Source organism: Lissotriton helveticus, chromosome 7, assembly GCF_964261635.1.
Source record: "Lissotriton helveticus chromosome 7, aLisHel1.1, whole genome shotgun sequence".
NCBI lineage: Eukaryota > Metazoa > Chordata > Amphibia > Caudata > Salamandridae > Lissotriton > Lissotriton helveticus.
In genome coordinates, this window is record NC_136068.1 from 295,621,114 (window position 1) to 295,636,910 (window position 15,797).

Consider the following 15,797-nt stretch of genomic DNA (forward strand, 5'->3'; position numbering starts at 1 on the left):
AGTTGAAAAAGTAATAATTCACATCCAACAGTAATTTACAGCCAAAAGATTAAATGTTAAAATTTCCTCAAAATTGACCATTTTGGGAACGTTCGACAGCTCCGCGGTCATCGTTTTTCGTCCGAAAATTGATTTTTTGGACTTTACCAAAAATGATTCAAAATGTCAATTGGATCGTGCCTCATGTTGAATAACCACTTTTTAAACCCTCACAGTGACCAAAATTGCAATTTTTACAGAGTGGCTTACTCAGAAGCTTCAATTTTGATCAATTTCAGGCAGAGAAATGACTTTAAACACTCTTATTTTAGTTGAAAAAAGTAATAATTCACATCCAACAGTAATTTGCATTCAAAAGATTAAATGTTAAAATTTCATCAGAATTGACCATTTTGGGAACGTTAGACAGCTCCGCTGTCATCGTTTTTCGTCCGAAAATAGACTTTTTGACTTTACCAAAAATGATTCAAAATGTCAATTGGATCGTGCCTCATGTTGAATAACCACTTTTTAAACTCTCACAGTGAACAAAATTGCCATTTTTACAGAGTTTTGCTTACTCAGAAGCTTCAATTTTGACCAATTTCAGGCACAGAAATGACTTTGAACACAATTATTTTAGTTGAAAAAGTAATAATTCACATCCAACAGTAATTTACAGCCAAAAGATTAAATGTTAAAATTTCATCAAAATTGACCATTTTGGGAACTTTCGACAGCTCCGCGGTCATCGTTTTACATCCGAAAATTGATTTTTTGGACTTTACCAAAAATGATTCAAAATGTCAATTGGATCGTGCCTCATGTTGAATAACCACTTTTTAAACTCTCACAGTGACCAAAATTGCCATTTTTACAGAGTTTTGCTTACTCAGAAGCTTCAATTTTGACCAATTTCAGGCACAGAAATGACTTTAAACACACTTATTTTAGTTGAAAAAGTAATAATTCACATCCAACAGTAATTTGCAGTCAAAAGATTAAATGTTAAAATTTCATCAGAATTGACCATTTTGGGAACGTTCGACAGCTCCGCGGTCATCGTTTTTCGTCCGAAAATTGATTTTTTGGACTTTACCAAAAATGATTCAAAATGTCAATTGGATCGTGCCTCATGTTGAATAACCACTTTTTAAACCCTCACAGTGAAAAAAATTGCCATTTTTACAGAGTTTTGCTTACTCAGAAGCTTCAATTTTGACCAATTTCAGGCACAGAAATGACTTTGAACACAATTATTTTAGTTGAAAAGGTAATAATTCACATCCAACAGTAATTTACAGCCAAAAGATTAAATGTTAAAATTTCATCAAAATTGACAATTTTAGGAACTTTCGACAGCTCCGCGGTCATCGTTTTACATCCGAAAATTGATTTTTTGGACTTTACCAAAAATGATTCAAAATGTCAATTGGATCGTGCCTCATGTTGAATAACCACTTTTTAAACTCTCACAGTGACCAAAATTGCCATTTTTACAGAGTTGTGCTTACTCAGAAGCTTCAATTTTGACCAATTTCAGGCACAGAAATGACTTTAAACACACTTATTTTAGTTGAAAAAGTAATAATTCACATCCAACAGTAATTTGCAGTCAAAAGATTAAATGTTAAAATTTCATCAGAATTGACCATTTTGGGAACGTTCGACAGCTCCGCGGTCATCGTTTTTCGTCCGAAAATTGATTTTTTGGACTTTACCAAAAATGATTCAAAATGTCAATTGGATCGTGCCTCATGTTGAATAACCACTTTTTAAACCCTCACAGTGAACAAAATTGCCATTTTTACAGAGTTTTGCTTACTCAGAAGCTTCAATTTTGACCAATTTCAGGCACAGAAATGACTTTGAACACAATTATTTTAGTTGAAAAAGTAATAATTCACATCCAACAGTAATTTACAGCCAAAAGATTAAATGTTAAAATTTCATCAAAATGGACCATTTTGGGAACGTTCGACAGCTCCGCGGTCATCGTTTTTCGTCCGAAAATTGATTTTTTGGACTTTACCAAAAATGATTCAAAATGTCAATTGGATCGTGCCTCATGTTGAATAACCACTTTTTAAACCCTCACAGTGACCAAAATTGCAATTTTTACAGAGTGGCTTACTCAGAAGCTTCAATTTTGATAAATTTCAGGCGGAGAAATGACTTTAAACACTCTTATTTTAGTTGAAAAAAGTAATAATTCACATCCAACAGTAATTTGCATTCAAAAGATTAAATGTTAAATTTCATCAGAATTGACCATTTTGGGAACGTTAGACAGCTCCGCTGTCATCGTTTTTCGTCCGAAAATAGACTTTTTGACTTTACCAAAAATGATTCAAAATGTCAATTGGATCGTGCCTCATGTTGAATAACCACTTTTTAAACTCTCACAGTGAACAAAATTGCCATTTTTACAGAGTTTTGCTTACTCAGAAGCTTCAATTTTGACCAATTTCAGGCACAGAAATGACTTTGAACACAATTATTTTAGTTGAAAAAGTAATAATTCACATCCAACAGTAATTTACAGCCAAAAGATTAAATGTTAAAATTTCATCAAAATTGACCATTTTGGGAACTTTCGACAGCTTCGCGGTCATCGTTTTACATCCGAAAATTGATTTTTTGGACTTTACCAAAAATGATTCAAAATGTCAATTGGATCGTGCCTCATGTTGAATAACCACTTTTTAAACTCTCACAGTGACCAAAATTGCCATTTTTACAGAGTTTTGCTTACTCAGAAGCTTCAATTTTGACCAATTTCAGGCACATAAATGACTTTAAACACACTTATTTTAGTTGAAAAAGTAATAATTCACATCCAACAGTAATTTGCAGTCAAAAGATTAAATGTTAAAATTTCATCAGAATTGACCATTTTGGGAACGTTCGACAGCTCCGCGGTCATCGTTTTTCGTCCGAAAATTGATTTTTTGGACTTTACCAAAAATGATTCAAAATGTCAATTGGATCGTGCCTCATGTTGAATAACCACTTTTTAAACCCTCACAGTGAAAAAAATTGCCATTTTTACAGAGTTTTGCTTACTCAGAAGCTTCAATTTTGACCAATTTCAGGCACAGAAATGACTTTGAACACAATTATTTTAGTTGAAAAGGTAATAATTCACATCCAACAGTAATTTACAGCCAAAAGATTAAATGTTAAAATTTCATCAAAATTGACAATTTTGGGAACTTTCGACAGCTCCGCGGTCATCGTTTTACATCCGAAAATTGATTTTTTGGGCTTTACCAAAAATGATTCAAAATGTCAATTGGATCGTGCCTCATGTTGAATAACCACTTTTTAAACTCTCACAGTGACCAAAATTGCCATTTTTACAGAGTTGTTCTTACTCAGAAGCTTCAATTTTGACCAATTTCAGGCACAGAAATGACTTTAAACACACTTATTTTAGTTGAAAAAGTAATAATTCACATCCAACAGTAATTTGCAGTCAAAAGATTAAATGTTAAAATTTCATCAGAATTGACCATTTTGGGAACGTTCGACAGCTCCGCGGTCATCGTTTTTCGTCCGAAAATTGATTTTTTGGACTTTACCAAAAATGATTCAAAATGTCAATTGGATCGTGCCTCATGTTGAATAACCACTTTTTAAACCCTCACAGTGAACAAAATTGCCATTTTTACAGAGTTTTGCTTACTCAGAAGCTTCAATTTTGACCAATTTCAGGCACAGAAATGACTTTGAACACAATTATTTTAGTTGAAAAAGTAATAATTCACATCCAACAGTAATTTACAGCCAAAAGATTAAATGTTAAAATTTCATCAAAATTGACCATTTTGGGAACTTTCGACAGCTCCGCGGTCATCGTTTTACATCCGAAAATTGATTTTTTGGACTTTACCAAAAATGATTCAAAATGTCAATTGGATCGTGCCTCATGTTGAATAACCACTTTTTAAACTCTCACAGTGACCAAAATTGCCATTTTTACAGAGTTGTGCTTACTCAGAAGCTTCAATTTTGACCAATTTCAGGCACAGAAATGACTTTAAACACACTTATTTTAGTTGAAAAAGTAATAATTCACATCCAACAGTAATTTGCAGTCAAAAGATTAAATGTTAAAATTTCATCAGAATTGACCATTTTGGGAACGTTCGACAGCTCCGCGGTCATCGTTTTTCGTCCGAAAATTGATTTTTTGGACTTTACCAAAAATGATTCAAAATGTCAATTGGATCGTGCCTCATGTTGAATAACCACTTTTTAAACTCTCACAGTGACCAAAATTGCCATTTTTACAGAGTTTTGCTTACTCAGAAGCTTCAATTTTGACCAATTTCAGGCACAGAAATGACTTTAAACACACTTATTTTAGTTGAAAAAGTAATAATTCACATCCAACAGTAATTTGCAGTCAAAAGATTAAATGTTAAAATTTCATCAGAATTGACCATTTTGGGAACGTTCGACAGCTCCGCGGTCATCGTTTTTCGTCCGAAAATTGATTTTTGGGACTTTACCAAAAATGATTCAAAATGTCAATTGGATCGTGCCTCATGTTGAATAACCACTTTTTAAACCCTCACAGTGAAAAAAATTGCCATTTTTACAGAGTTTTGCTTACTCAGAAGCTTCAATTTTGACCAATTTCAGGCACAGAAATGACTTTGAACACAATTATTTTAGTTGAAAAGGTAATAATTCACATCCAACAGTAATTTACAGCCAAAAGATTAAATGTTAAAATTTCATCAAAATTGACAATTTTGGGAACTTTCGACAGCTCCGCGGTCATCGTTTTACATCCGAAAATTGATTTTTTGGACTTTACCAAAAATGATTCAAAATGTCAATTGGATCGTGCCTCATGTTGAATAACCACTTTTTAAACTCTCACAGTGACCAAAATTGCCATTTTTACAGAGTTGTGCTTACTCAGAAGCTTCAATTTTGACCAATTTCAGGCACAGAAATGACTTTAAACACACTTATTTTAGTTGAAAAAGTAATAATTCACATCCAACAGTAATTTGCAGTCAAAAGATTAAATGTTAAAATTTCATCAGAATTGACCATTTTGGGAACGTTCGACAGCTCCGCGGTCATCGTTTTTCGTCCGAAAATTGATTTTTTGGACTTTACCAAAAATGATTCAAAATGTCAATTGGATCGTGCCTCATGTTGAATAACCACTTTTTAAACCCTCACAGTGAACAAAATTGCCATTTTTACAGAGTTTTGCTTACTCAGAAGCTTCAATTTTGACCAATTTCAGGCACAGAAATGACTTTGAACACAATTATTTTAGTTGAAAAAGTAATAATTCACATCCAACAGTAATTTACAGCCAAAAGATTAAATGTTAAAATTTCATCAAAATTGACCATTTTGGGAACTTTCGACAGCTCCGCGGTCATCGTTTTACATCCGAAAATTGATTTTTTGGACTTTACCAAAAATGATTCAAAATGTCCATTGGATCGTGCCTCATGTTGAATAACCACTTTTTAAACTCTCACAGTGACCAAAATTGCCATTTTTACAGAGTTGTGCTTACTCAGAAGCTTCAATTTTGACCAATTTCAGGCACAGAAATGACTTTAAACACACTTATTTTAGTTGAAAAAGTAATAATTCACATCCAACAGTAATTTGCAGTCAAAAGATTAAATGTTAAAATTTCATCAGAATTGACCATTTTGGGAACGTTCGACAGCTCCGCGGTCATCGTTTTTCGTCCGAAAATTGATTTTTTGGACTTTACCAAAAATGATTCAAAATGTCAATTGGATCGTGCCTCATGTTGAATAACCACTTTTTAAACCCTCACAGTGAACAAAATTGCCATTTTTACAGAGTTTTGCTTACTCAGAAGCTTCAATTTTGACCAATTTCAGGCACAGAAATGACTTTGAACACAATTATTTTAGTTGAAAAAGTAATAATTCACATCCAACAGTAATTTACAGCCAAAAGATTAAATGTTAAAATTTCATCAAAATTGACCATTTTGGGAACGTTCGACAGCTCCGCGGTCATCGTTTTTCGTCCGAAAATTGATTTTTTGGACTTTACCAAAAATGATTCAAAATGTCAATTGGATCGTGCCTCATGTTGAATAACCACTTTTTAAACCCTCACAGTGACCAAAATTGCAATTTTTACAGAGTGGCTTACTCAGAAGCTTCAATTTTGATCAATTTCAGGCGGAGAAATGACTTTAAACACTCTTATTTTAGTTGAAAAAAGTAATAATTCACATCCAACAGTAATTTGCATTCAAAAGATTAAATGTTAAAATTTCATCAGAATTGACCATTTTGGGAACGTTAGACAGCTCCGCTGTCATCGTTTTTCGTCCGAAAATAGACTTTTTGACTTTACCAAAAATGATTCAAAATGTCAATTGGATCGTGCCTCATGTTGAATAACCACTTTTTAAACTCTCACAGTGAACAAAATTGCCATTTTTACAGAGTTTTGCTTACTCAGAAGCTTCAATTTTGACCAATTTCAGGCACAGAAATGACTTTGAACACAATTATTTTAGTTGAAAAAGTAATAATTCACATCCAACAGTAATTTACAGCCAAAAGATTAAATGTTAAAATTTCATCAAAATTGACCATTTTGGGAACTTTCGACAGCTTCGCGGTCATCGTTTTACATCCGAAAATTGATTTTTTGGACTTTACCAAAAATGATTCAAAATGTCAATTGGATCGTGCCTCATGTTGAATAACCACTTTTTAAACTCTCACAGTGACCAAAATTGCCATTTTTACAGAGTTTTGCTTACTCAGAAGCTTCAATTTTGACCAATTTCAGGCACATAAATGACTTTAAACACACTTATTTTAGTTGAAAAAGTAATAATTCACATCCAACAGTAATTTGCAGTCAAAAGATTAAATGTTAAAATTTCATCAGAATTGACCATTTTGGGAACGTTCGACAGCTCCGCGGTCATCGTTTTTCGTCCGAAAATTGATTTTTTGGACTTTACCAAAAATGATTCAAAATGTCAATTGGATCGTGCCTCATGTTGAATAACCACTTTTTAAACCCTCACAGTGAAAAAAATTGCCATTTTTACAGAGTTTTGCTTACTCAGAAGCTTCAATTTTGACCAATTTCAGGCACAGAAATGACTTTGAACACAATTATTTTAGTTGAAAAGGTAATAATTCACATCCAACAGTAATTTACAGCCAAAAGATTAAATGTTAAAATTTCATCAAAATTGACAATTTTAGGAACTTTCGACAGCTCCGCGGTCATCGTTTTACATCCGAAAATTGATTTTTTGGACTTTACCAAAAATGATTCAAAATGTCAATTGGATCGTGCCTCATGTTGAATAACCACTTTTTAAACTCTCACAGTGACCAAAATTGCCATTTTTACAGAGTTGTGCTTACTCAGAAGCTTCAATTTTGACCAATTTCAGGCACAGAAATGACTTTAAACACACTTATTTTAGTTGAAAAAGTAATAATTCACATCCAACAGTAATTTGCAGTCAAAAGATTAAATGTTAAAATTTCATCAGAATTGACCATTTTGGGAACGTTCGACAGCTCCGCGGTCATCGTTTTTCGTCCGAAAATTGATTTTTTGGACTTTACCAAAAATGATTCAAAATGTCAATTGGATCGTGCCTCATGTTGAATAACTACTTTTTAAACCCTCACAGTGAACAAAATTGCCATTTTTACAGAGTTTTGCTTACTCAGAAGCTTCAATTTTGACCAATTTCAGGCACAGAAATGACTTTGAACACAATTATTTTAGTTGAAAAAGTAATAATTCACATCCAACAGTAATTTACAGCCAAAAGATTAAATGTTAAAATTTCATCAAAATTGACCATTTTGGGAACTTTCGACAGCTCCGCGGTCATCGTTTTACATCCGAAAATTGATTTTTTGGACTTTACCAAAAATGATTCAAAATGTCCATTGGATCGTGCCTCATGTTGAATAACCACTTTTTAAACTCTCACAGTGACCAAAATTGCCATTTTTACAGAGTTGTGCTTACTCAGAAGCTTCAATTTTGACCAATTTCAGGCACAGAAATGACTTTAAACACACTTATTTTAGTTGAAAAAGTAATAATTCACATCCAACAGTAATTTGCAGTCAAAAGATTAAATGTTAAAATTTCATCAGAATTGACCATTTTGGGAACGTTCGACAGCTCCGCGGTCATCGTTTTTCGTCCGAAAATTGATTTTTTGGACTTTACCAAAAATGATTCAAAATGTCAATTGGATCGTGCCTCATGTTGAATAACCACTTTTTAAACCCTCACAGTGAACAAAATTGCCATTTTTACAGAGTTTTGCTTACTCAGAAGCTTCAATTTTGACCAATTTCAGGCACAGAAATGACTTTGAACACAATTATTTTAGTTGAAAAAGTAATAATTCACATCCAACAGTAATTTACAGCCAAAAGATTAAATGTTAAAATTTCATCAAAATGGACCATTTTGGGAACGTTCGACAGCTCCGCGGTCATCGTTTTTCGTCCGAAAATTGATTTTTTGGACTTTACCAAAAATGATTCAAAATGTCAATTGGATCGTGCCTCATGTTGAATAACCACTTTTTAAACCCTCACAGTGACCAAAATTGCAATTTTTACAGAGTGGCTTACTCAGAAGCTTCAATTTTGATCAATTTCAGGCGGAGAAATGACTTTAAACACTCTTATTTTAGTTGAAAAAAGTAATAATTCACATCCAACAGTAATTTGCATTCAAAAGATTAAATGTTAAAATTTCATCAGAATTGACCATTTTGGGAACGTTAGACAGCTCCGCTGTCATCGTTTTTCGTCCGAAAATAGACTTTTTGACTTTACCAAAAATGATTCAAAATGTCAATTGGATCGTGCCTCATGTTGAATAACCACTTTTTAAACTCTCACAGTGAACAAAATTGCCATTTTTACAGAGTTTTGCTTACTCAGAAGCTTCAATTTTGACCAATTTCAGGCACAGAAATGACTTTGAACACAATTATTTTAGTTGAAAAAGTAATAATTCACATCCAACAGTAATTTACAGCCAAAAGATTAAATGTTAAAATTTCATCAAAATTGACCATTTTGGGAACTTTCGACAGCTTCGCGGTCATCGTTTTACATCCGAAAATTGATTTTTTGGACTTTACCAAAAATGATTCAAAATGTCAATTGGATCGTGCCTCATGTTGAATAACCACTTTTTAAACTCTCACAGTGACCAAAATTGCCATTTTTACAGAGTTTTGCTTACTCAGAAGCTTCAATTTTGACCAATTTCAGGCACATAAATGACTTTAAACACACTTATTTTAGTTGAAAAAGTAATAATTCACATCCAACAGTAATTTGCAGTCAAAAGATTAAATGTTAAAATTTCATCAGAATTGACCATTTTGGGAACGTTCGACAGCTCCGCGGTCATCGTTTTTCGTCCGAAAATTGATTTTTTGGACTTTACCAAAAATGATTCAAAATGTCAATTGGATCGTGTCTCATGTTGAATAACCACTTTTTAAACCCTCACAGTGAAAAAAATTGCCATTTTTACAGAGTTTTGCTTACTCAGAAGCTTCAATTTTGACCAATTTCAGGCACAGAAATGACTTTGAACACAATTATTTTAGTTGAAAAGGTAATAATTCACATCCAACAGTAATTTACAGCCAAAAGATTAAATGTTAAAATTTCATCAAAATTGACAATTTTGGGAACTTTCGACAGCTCCGCGGTCATCGTTTTACATCCGAAAATTGATTTTTTGGGCTTTACCAAAAATGATTCAAAATGTCAATTGGATCGTGCCTCATGTTGAATAACCACTTTTTAAACTCTCACAGTGACCAAAATTGCCATTTTAAGAGTTGTTCTTACTCAGAAGCTTCAATTTTGACCAATTTCAGGCACAGAAATGACTTTAAACACACTTATTTTAGTTGAAAAAGTAATAATTCACATCCAACAGTAATTTGCAGTCAAAAGATTAAATGTTAAAATTTCATCAGAATTGACCATTTTGGGAACGTTCGACAGCTCCGCGGTCATCGTTTTTCGTCCGAAAATTGATTTTTTGGACTTTACCAAAAATGATTCAAAATGTCAATTGGATCGTGCCTCATGTTGAATAACCACTTTTTAAACCCTCACAGTGAACAAAATTGCCATTTTTACAGAGTTTTGCTTACTCAGAAGCTTCAATTTTGACCAATTTCAGGCACAGAAATGACTTTGAACACAATTATTTTAGTTGAAAAAGTAATAATTCACATCCAACAGTAATTTACAGCCAAAAGATTAAATGTTAAAATTTCATCAAAATTGACCATTTTGGGAACTTTCGACAGCTCCGCGGTCATCGTTTTACATCCGAAAATTGATTTTTTGGACTTTACCAAAAATGATTCAAAATGTCAATTGGATCGTGCCTCATGTTGAATAACCACTTTTTAAACTCTCACAGTGACCAAAATTGCCATTTTTACAGAGTTGTGCTTACTCAGAAGCTTCAATTTTGACCAATTTCAGGCACAGAAATGACTTTAAACACACTTATTTTAGTTGAAAAAGTAATAATTCACATCCAACAGTAATTTGCAGTCAAAAGATTAAATGTTAAAATTTCATCAGAATTGACCATTTTGGGAACGTTCGACAGCTCCGCGGTCATCGTTTTTCGTCCGAAAATTGATTTTTTGGACTTTACCAAAAATGATTCAAAATGTCAATTGGATCGTGCCTCATGTTGAATAACCACTTTTTAAACTCTCACAGTGACCAAAATTGCCATTTTTACAGAGTTTTGCTTACTCAGAAGCTTCAATTTTGACCAATTTCAGGCACAGAAATGACTTTAAACACACTTATTTTAGTTGAAAAAGTAATAATTCACATCCAACAGTAATTTGCAGTCAAAAGATTAAATGTTAAAATTTCATCAGAATTGACCATTTTGGGAACGTTCGACAGCTCCGCGGTCATCGTTTTTCGTCCGAAAATTGATTTTTTGGACTTTACCAAAAATGATTCAAAATGTCAATTGGATCGTGCCTCATGTTGAATAACCACTTTTTAAACCCTCACAGTGAAAAAAATTGCCATTTTTACAGAGTTTTGCTTACTCAGAAGCTTCAATTTTGACCAATTTCAGGCACAGAAATGACTTTGAACACAATTATTTTAGTTGAAAAGGTAATAATTCACATCCAACAGTAATTTACAGCCAAAAGATTAAATGTTAAAATTTCATCAAAATTGACAATTTTGGGAACTTTCGACAGCTCCGCGGTCATCGTTTTACATCCGAAAATTGATTTTTTGGACTTTACCAAAAATGATTCAAAATGTCAATTGGATCGTGCCTCATGTTGAATAACCACTTTTTAAACTCTCACAGTGACAAAAATTGCCATTTTTACAGAGTTGTGCTTACTCAGAAGCTTCAATTTTGACCAATTTCAGGCACAGAAATGACTTTAAACACACTTATTTTAGTTGAAAAAGTAATAATTCACATCCAACAGTAATTTGCAGTCAAAAGATTAAATGTTAAAATTTCATCAGAATTGACCATTTTGGGAACGTTCGACAGCTCCGCGGTCATCGTTTTTCGTCCGAAAATTGATTTTTTGGACTTTACCAAAAATGATTCAAAATGTCAATTGGATCGTGCCTCATGTTGAATAACCACTTTTTAAACCCTCACAGTGAACAAAATTGCCATTTTTACAGAGTTTTGCTTACTCAGAAGCTTCAATTTTGACCAATTTCAGGCACAGAAATGACTTTGAACACAATTATTTTAGTTGAAAAAGTAATAATTCACATCCAACAGTAATTTACAGCCAAAAGATTAAATGTTAAAATTTCATCAAAATTGACCATTTTGGGAACTTTCGACAGCTCCGCGGTCATCGTTTTACATCCGAAAATTGATTTTTTGGACTTTACCAAAAATGATTCAAAATGTCCATTGGATCGTGCCTCATGTTGAATAACCACTTTTTAAACTCTCACAGTGACCAAAATTGCCATTTTTACAGAGTTGTGCTTACTCAGAAGCTTCAATTTTGACCAATTTCAGGCACAGAAATGACTTTAAACACACTTATTTTAGTTGAAAAAGTAATAATTCACATCCAACAGTAATTTGCAGTCAAAAGATTAAATGTTAAAATTTCATCAGAATTGACCATTTTGGGAACGTTCGACAGCTCCGCGGTCATCGTTTTTCGTCCGAAAATTGATTTTTTGGACTTTACCAAAAATGATTCAAAATGTCAATTGGATCGTGCCTCATGTTGAATAACCACTTTTTAAACCCTCACAGTGAACAAAATTGCCATTTTTACAGAGTTTTGCTTACTCAGAAGCTTCAATTTTGACCAATTTCAGGCACAGAAATGACTTTGAACACAATTATTTTAGTTGAAAAAGTAATAATTCACATCCAACAGTAATTTACAGCCAAAAGATTAAATGTTAAAATTTCATCAAAATTGACCATTTTGGGAACGTTCGACAGCTCCGCGGTCATCGTTTTTCGTCCGAAAATTGATTTTTTGGACTTTACCAAAAATGATTCAAAATGTCAATTGGATCGTGCCTCATGTTGAATAACCACTTTTTAAACCCTCACAGTGACCAAAATTGCAATTTTTACAGAGTGGCTTACTCAGAAGCTTCAATTTTGATCAATTTCAGGCGGAGAAATGACTTTAAACACTCTTATTTTAGTTGAAAAAAGTAATAATTCACATCCAACAGTAATTTGCATTCAAAAGATTAAATGTTAAAATTTCATCAGAATTGACCATTTTGGGAACGTTAGACAGCTCCGCTGTCATCGTTTTTCGTCCGAAAATAGACTTTTTGACTTTACCAAAAATGATTCAAAATGTCAATTGGATCGTGCCTCATGTTGAATAACCACTTTTTAAACTCTCACAGTGAACAAAATTGCCATTTTTACAGAGTTTTGCTTACTCAGAAGCTTCAATTTTGACCAATTTCAGGCACAGAAATGACTTTGAACACAATTATTTTAGTTGAAAAAGTAATAATTCACATCCAACAGTAATTTACAGCCAAAAGATTAAATGTTAAAATTTCATCAAAATTGACCATTTTGGGAACTTTCGACAGCTTCGCGGTCATCGTTTTACATCCGAAAATTGATTTTTTGGACTTTACCAAAAATGATTCAAAATGTCAATTGGATCGTGCCTCATGTTGAATAACCACTTTTTAAACTCTCACAGTGACCAAAATTGCCATTTTTACAGAGTTTTGCTTACTCAGAAGCTTCAATTTTGACCAATTTCAGGCACATAAATGACTTTAAACACACTTATTTTAGTTGAAAAAGTAATAATTCACATCCAACAGTAATTTGCAGTCAAAAGATTAAATGTTAAAATTTCATCAGAATTGACCATTTTGGGAACGTTCGACAGCTCCGCGGTCATCGTTTTTCGTCCGAAAATTGATTTTTTGGACTTTACCAAAAATGATTCAAAATGTCAATTGGATCGTGCCTCATGTTGAATAACCACTTTTTAAACCCTCACAGTGAAAAAAATTGCCATTTTTACAGAGTTTTGCTTACTCAGAAGCTTCAATTTTGACCAATTTCAGGCACAGAAATGACTTTGAACACAATTATTTTAGTTGAAAAGGTAATAATTCACATCCAACAGTAATTTACAGCCAAAAGATTAAATGTTAAAATTTCATCAAAATTGACAATTTTGGGAACTTTCGACAGCTCCGCGGTCATCGTTTTACATCCGAAAATTGATTTTTTGGACTTTACCAAAAATGATTCAAAATGTCAATTGGATCGTGCCTCATGTTGAATAACCACTTTTTAAACTCTCACAGTGACCAAAATTGCCATTTTTACAGAGTTGTGCTTACTCAGAAGCTTCAATTTTGACCAATTTCAGGCACAGAAATGACTTTAAACACACTTATTTTAGTTGAAAAAGTAATAATTCACATCCAACAGTAATTTGCAGTCAAAAGATTAAATGTTAAAATTTCATCAGAATTGACCATTTTGGGAACGTTCGACAGCTCCGCGGTCATCGTTTTTCGTCCGAAAATTGATTTTTTGGACTTTACCAAAAATGATTCAAAATGTCAATTGGATCGTGCCTCATGTTGAATAACCACTTTTTAAACCCTCACAGTGAACAAAATTGCCATTTTTACAGAGTTTTGCTTACTCAGAAGCTTCAATTTTGACCAATTTCAGGCACAGAAATGACTTTGAACACAATTATTTTAGTTGAAAAAGTAATAATTCACATCCAACAGTAATTTACAGCCAAAAGATTAAATGTTAAAATTTCATCAAAATTGACCATTTTGGGAACTTTCGACAGCTCCGCGGTCATCGTTTTACATCCGAAAATTGATTTTTTGGACTTTACCAAAAATGATTCAAAATGTCCATTGGATCGTGCCTCATGTTGAATAACCACTTTTTAAACTCTCACAGTGACCAAAATTGCCATTTTTACAGAGTTGTGCTTACTCAGAAGCTTCAATTTTGACCAATTTCAGGCACAGAAATGACTTTAAACACACTTATTTTAGTTGAAAAAGTAATAATTCACATCCAACAGTAATTTGCAGTCAAAAGATTAAATGTAAAAATTTCATCAGAATTGACCATTTTGGGAACGTTCGACAGCTCCGCGGTCATCGTTTTTCGTCCGAAAATTGATTTTTTGGACTTTACCAAAAATGATTCAAAATGTCAATTGGATCGTGCCTCATGTTGAATAACCACTTTTTAAACCCTCACAGTGAACAAAATTGCCATTTTTACAGAGTTTTGCTTACTCAGAAGCTTCAATTTTGACCAATTTCAGGCACAGAAATGACTTTGAACACAATTATTTTAGTTGAAAAAGTAATAATTCACATCCAACAGTAATTTACAGCCAAAAGATTAAATGTTAAAATTTCATCAAAATTGACCATTTTGGGAACGTTCGACAGCTCCGCGGTCATCGTTTTTCGTCCGAAAATTGATTTTTTGGACTTTACCAAAAATGATTCAAAATGTCAATTGGATCGTGCCTCATGTTGAATAACCACTTTTTAAACCCTCACAGTGACCAAAATTGCAATTTTTACAGAGTGGCTTACTCAGAAGCTTCAATTTTGATCAATTTCAGGCGGAGAAATGACTTTAAACACTCTTATTTTAGTTGAAAAAAGTAATAATTCACATCCAACAGTAATTTGCATTCAAAAGATTAAATGTTAAAATTTCATCAGAATTGACCATTTTGGGAACGTTAGACAGCTCCGCTGTCATCGTTTTTCGTCCGAAAATAGACTTTTTGACTTTACCAAAAATGATTCAAAATGTCAATTGGATCGTGCCTCATGTTGAATAACCACTTTTTAAACTCTCACAGTGAACAAAATTGCCATTTTTACAGAGTTTTGCTTACTCAGAAGCTTCAATTTTGACCAATTTCAGGCACAGAAATGACTTTGAACACAATTATTTTAGTTGAAAAAGTAATAATTCACATCCAACAGTAATTTACAGCCAAAAGATTAAATGTTAAAATTTCATCAAAATTGACCATTTTGGGAACTTTCGACAGCTTCGCGGTCATCGTTTTACATCCGAAAATTGATTTTTTGGACTTTACCAAAAATGATTCAAAATGTCAATTGGATCGTGCCTCATGTTGAATAACCACTTTTTAAACTCTCACAGTGACCAAAATTGCCATTTTTACAGAGTTTTGCTTACTCAGAAGCTTC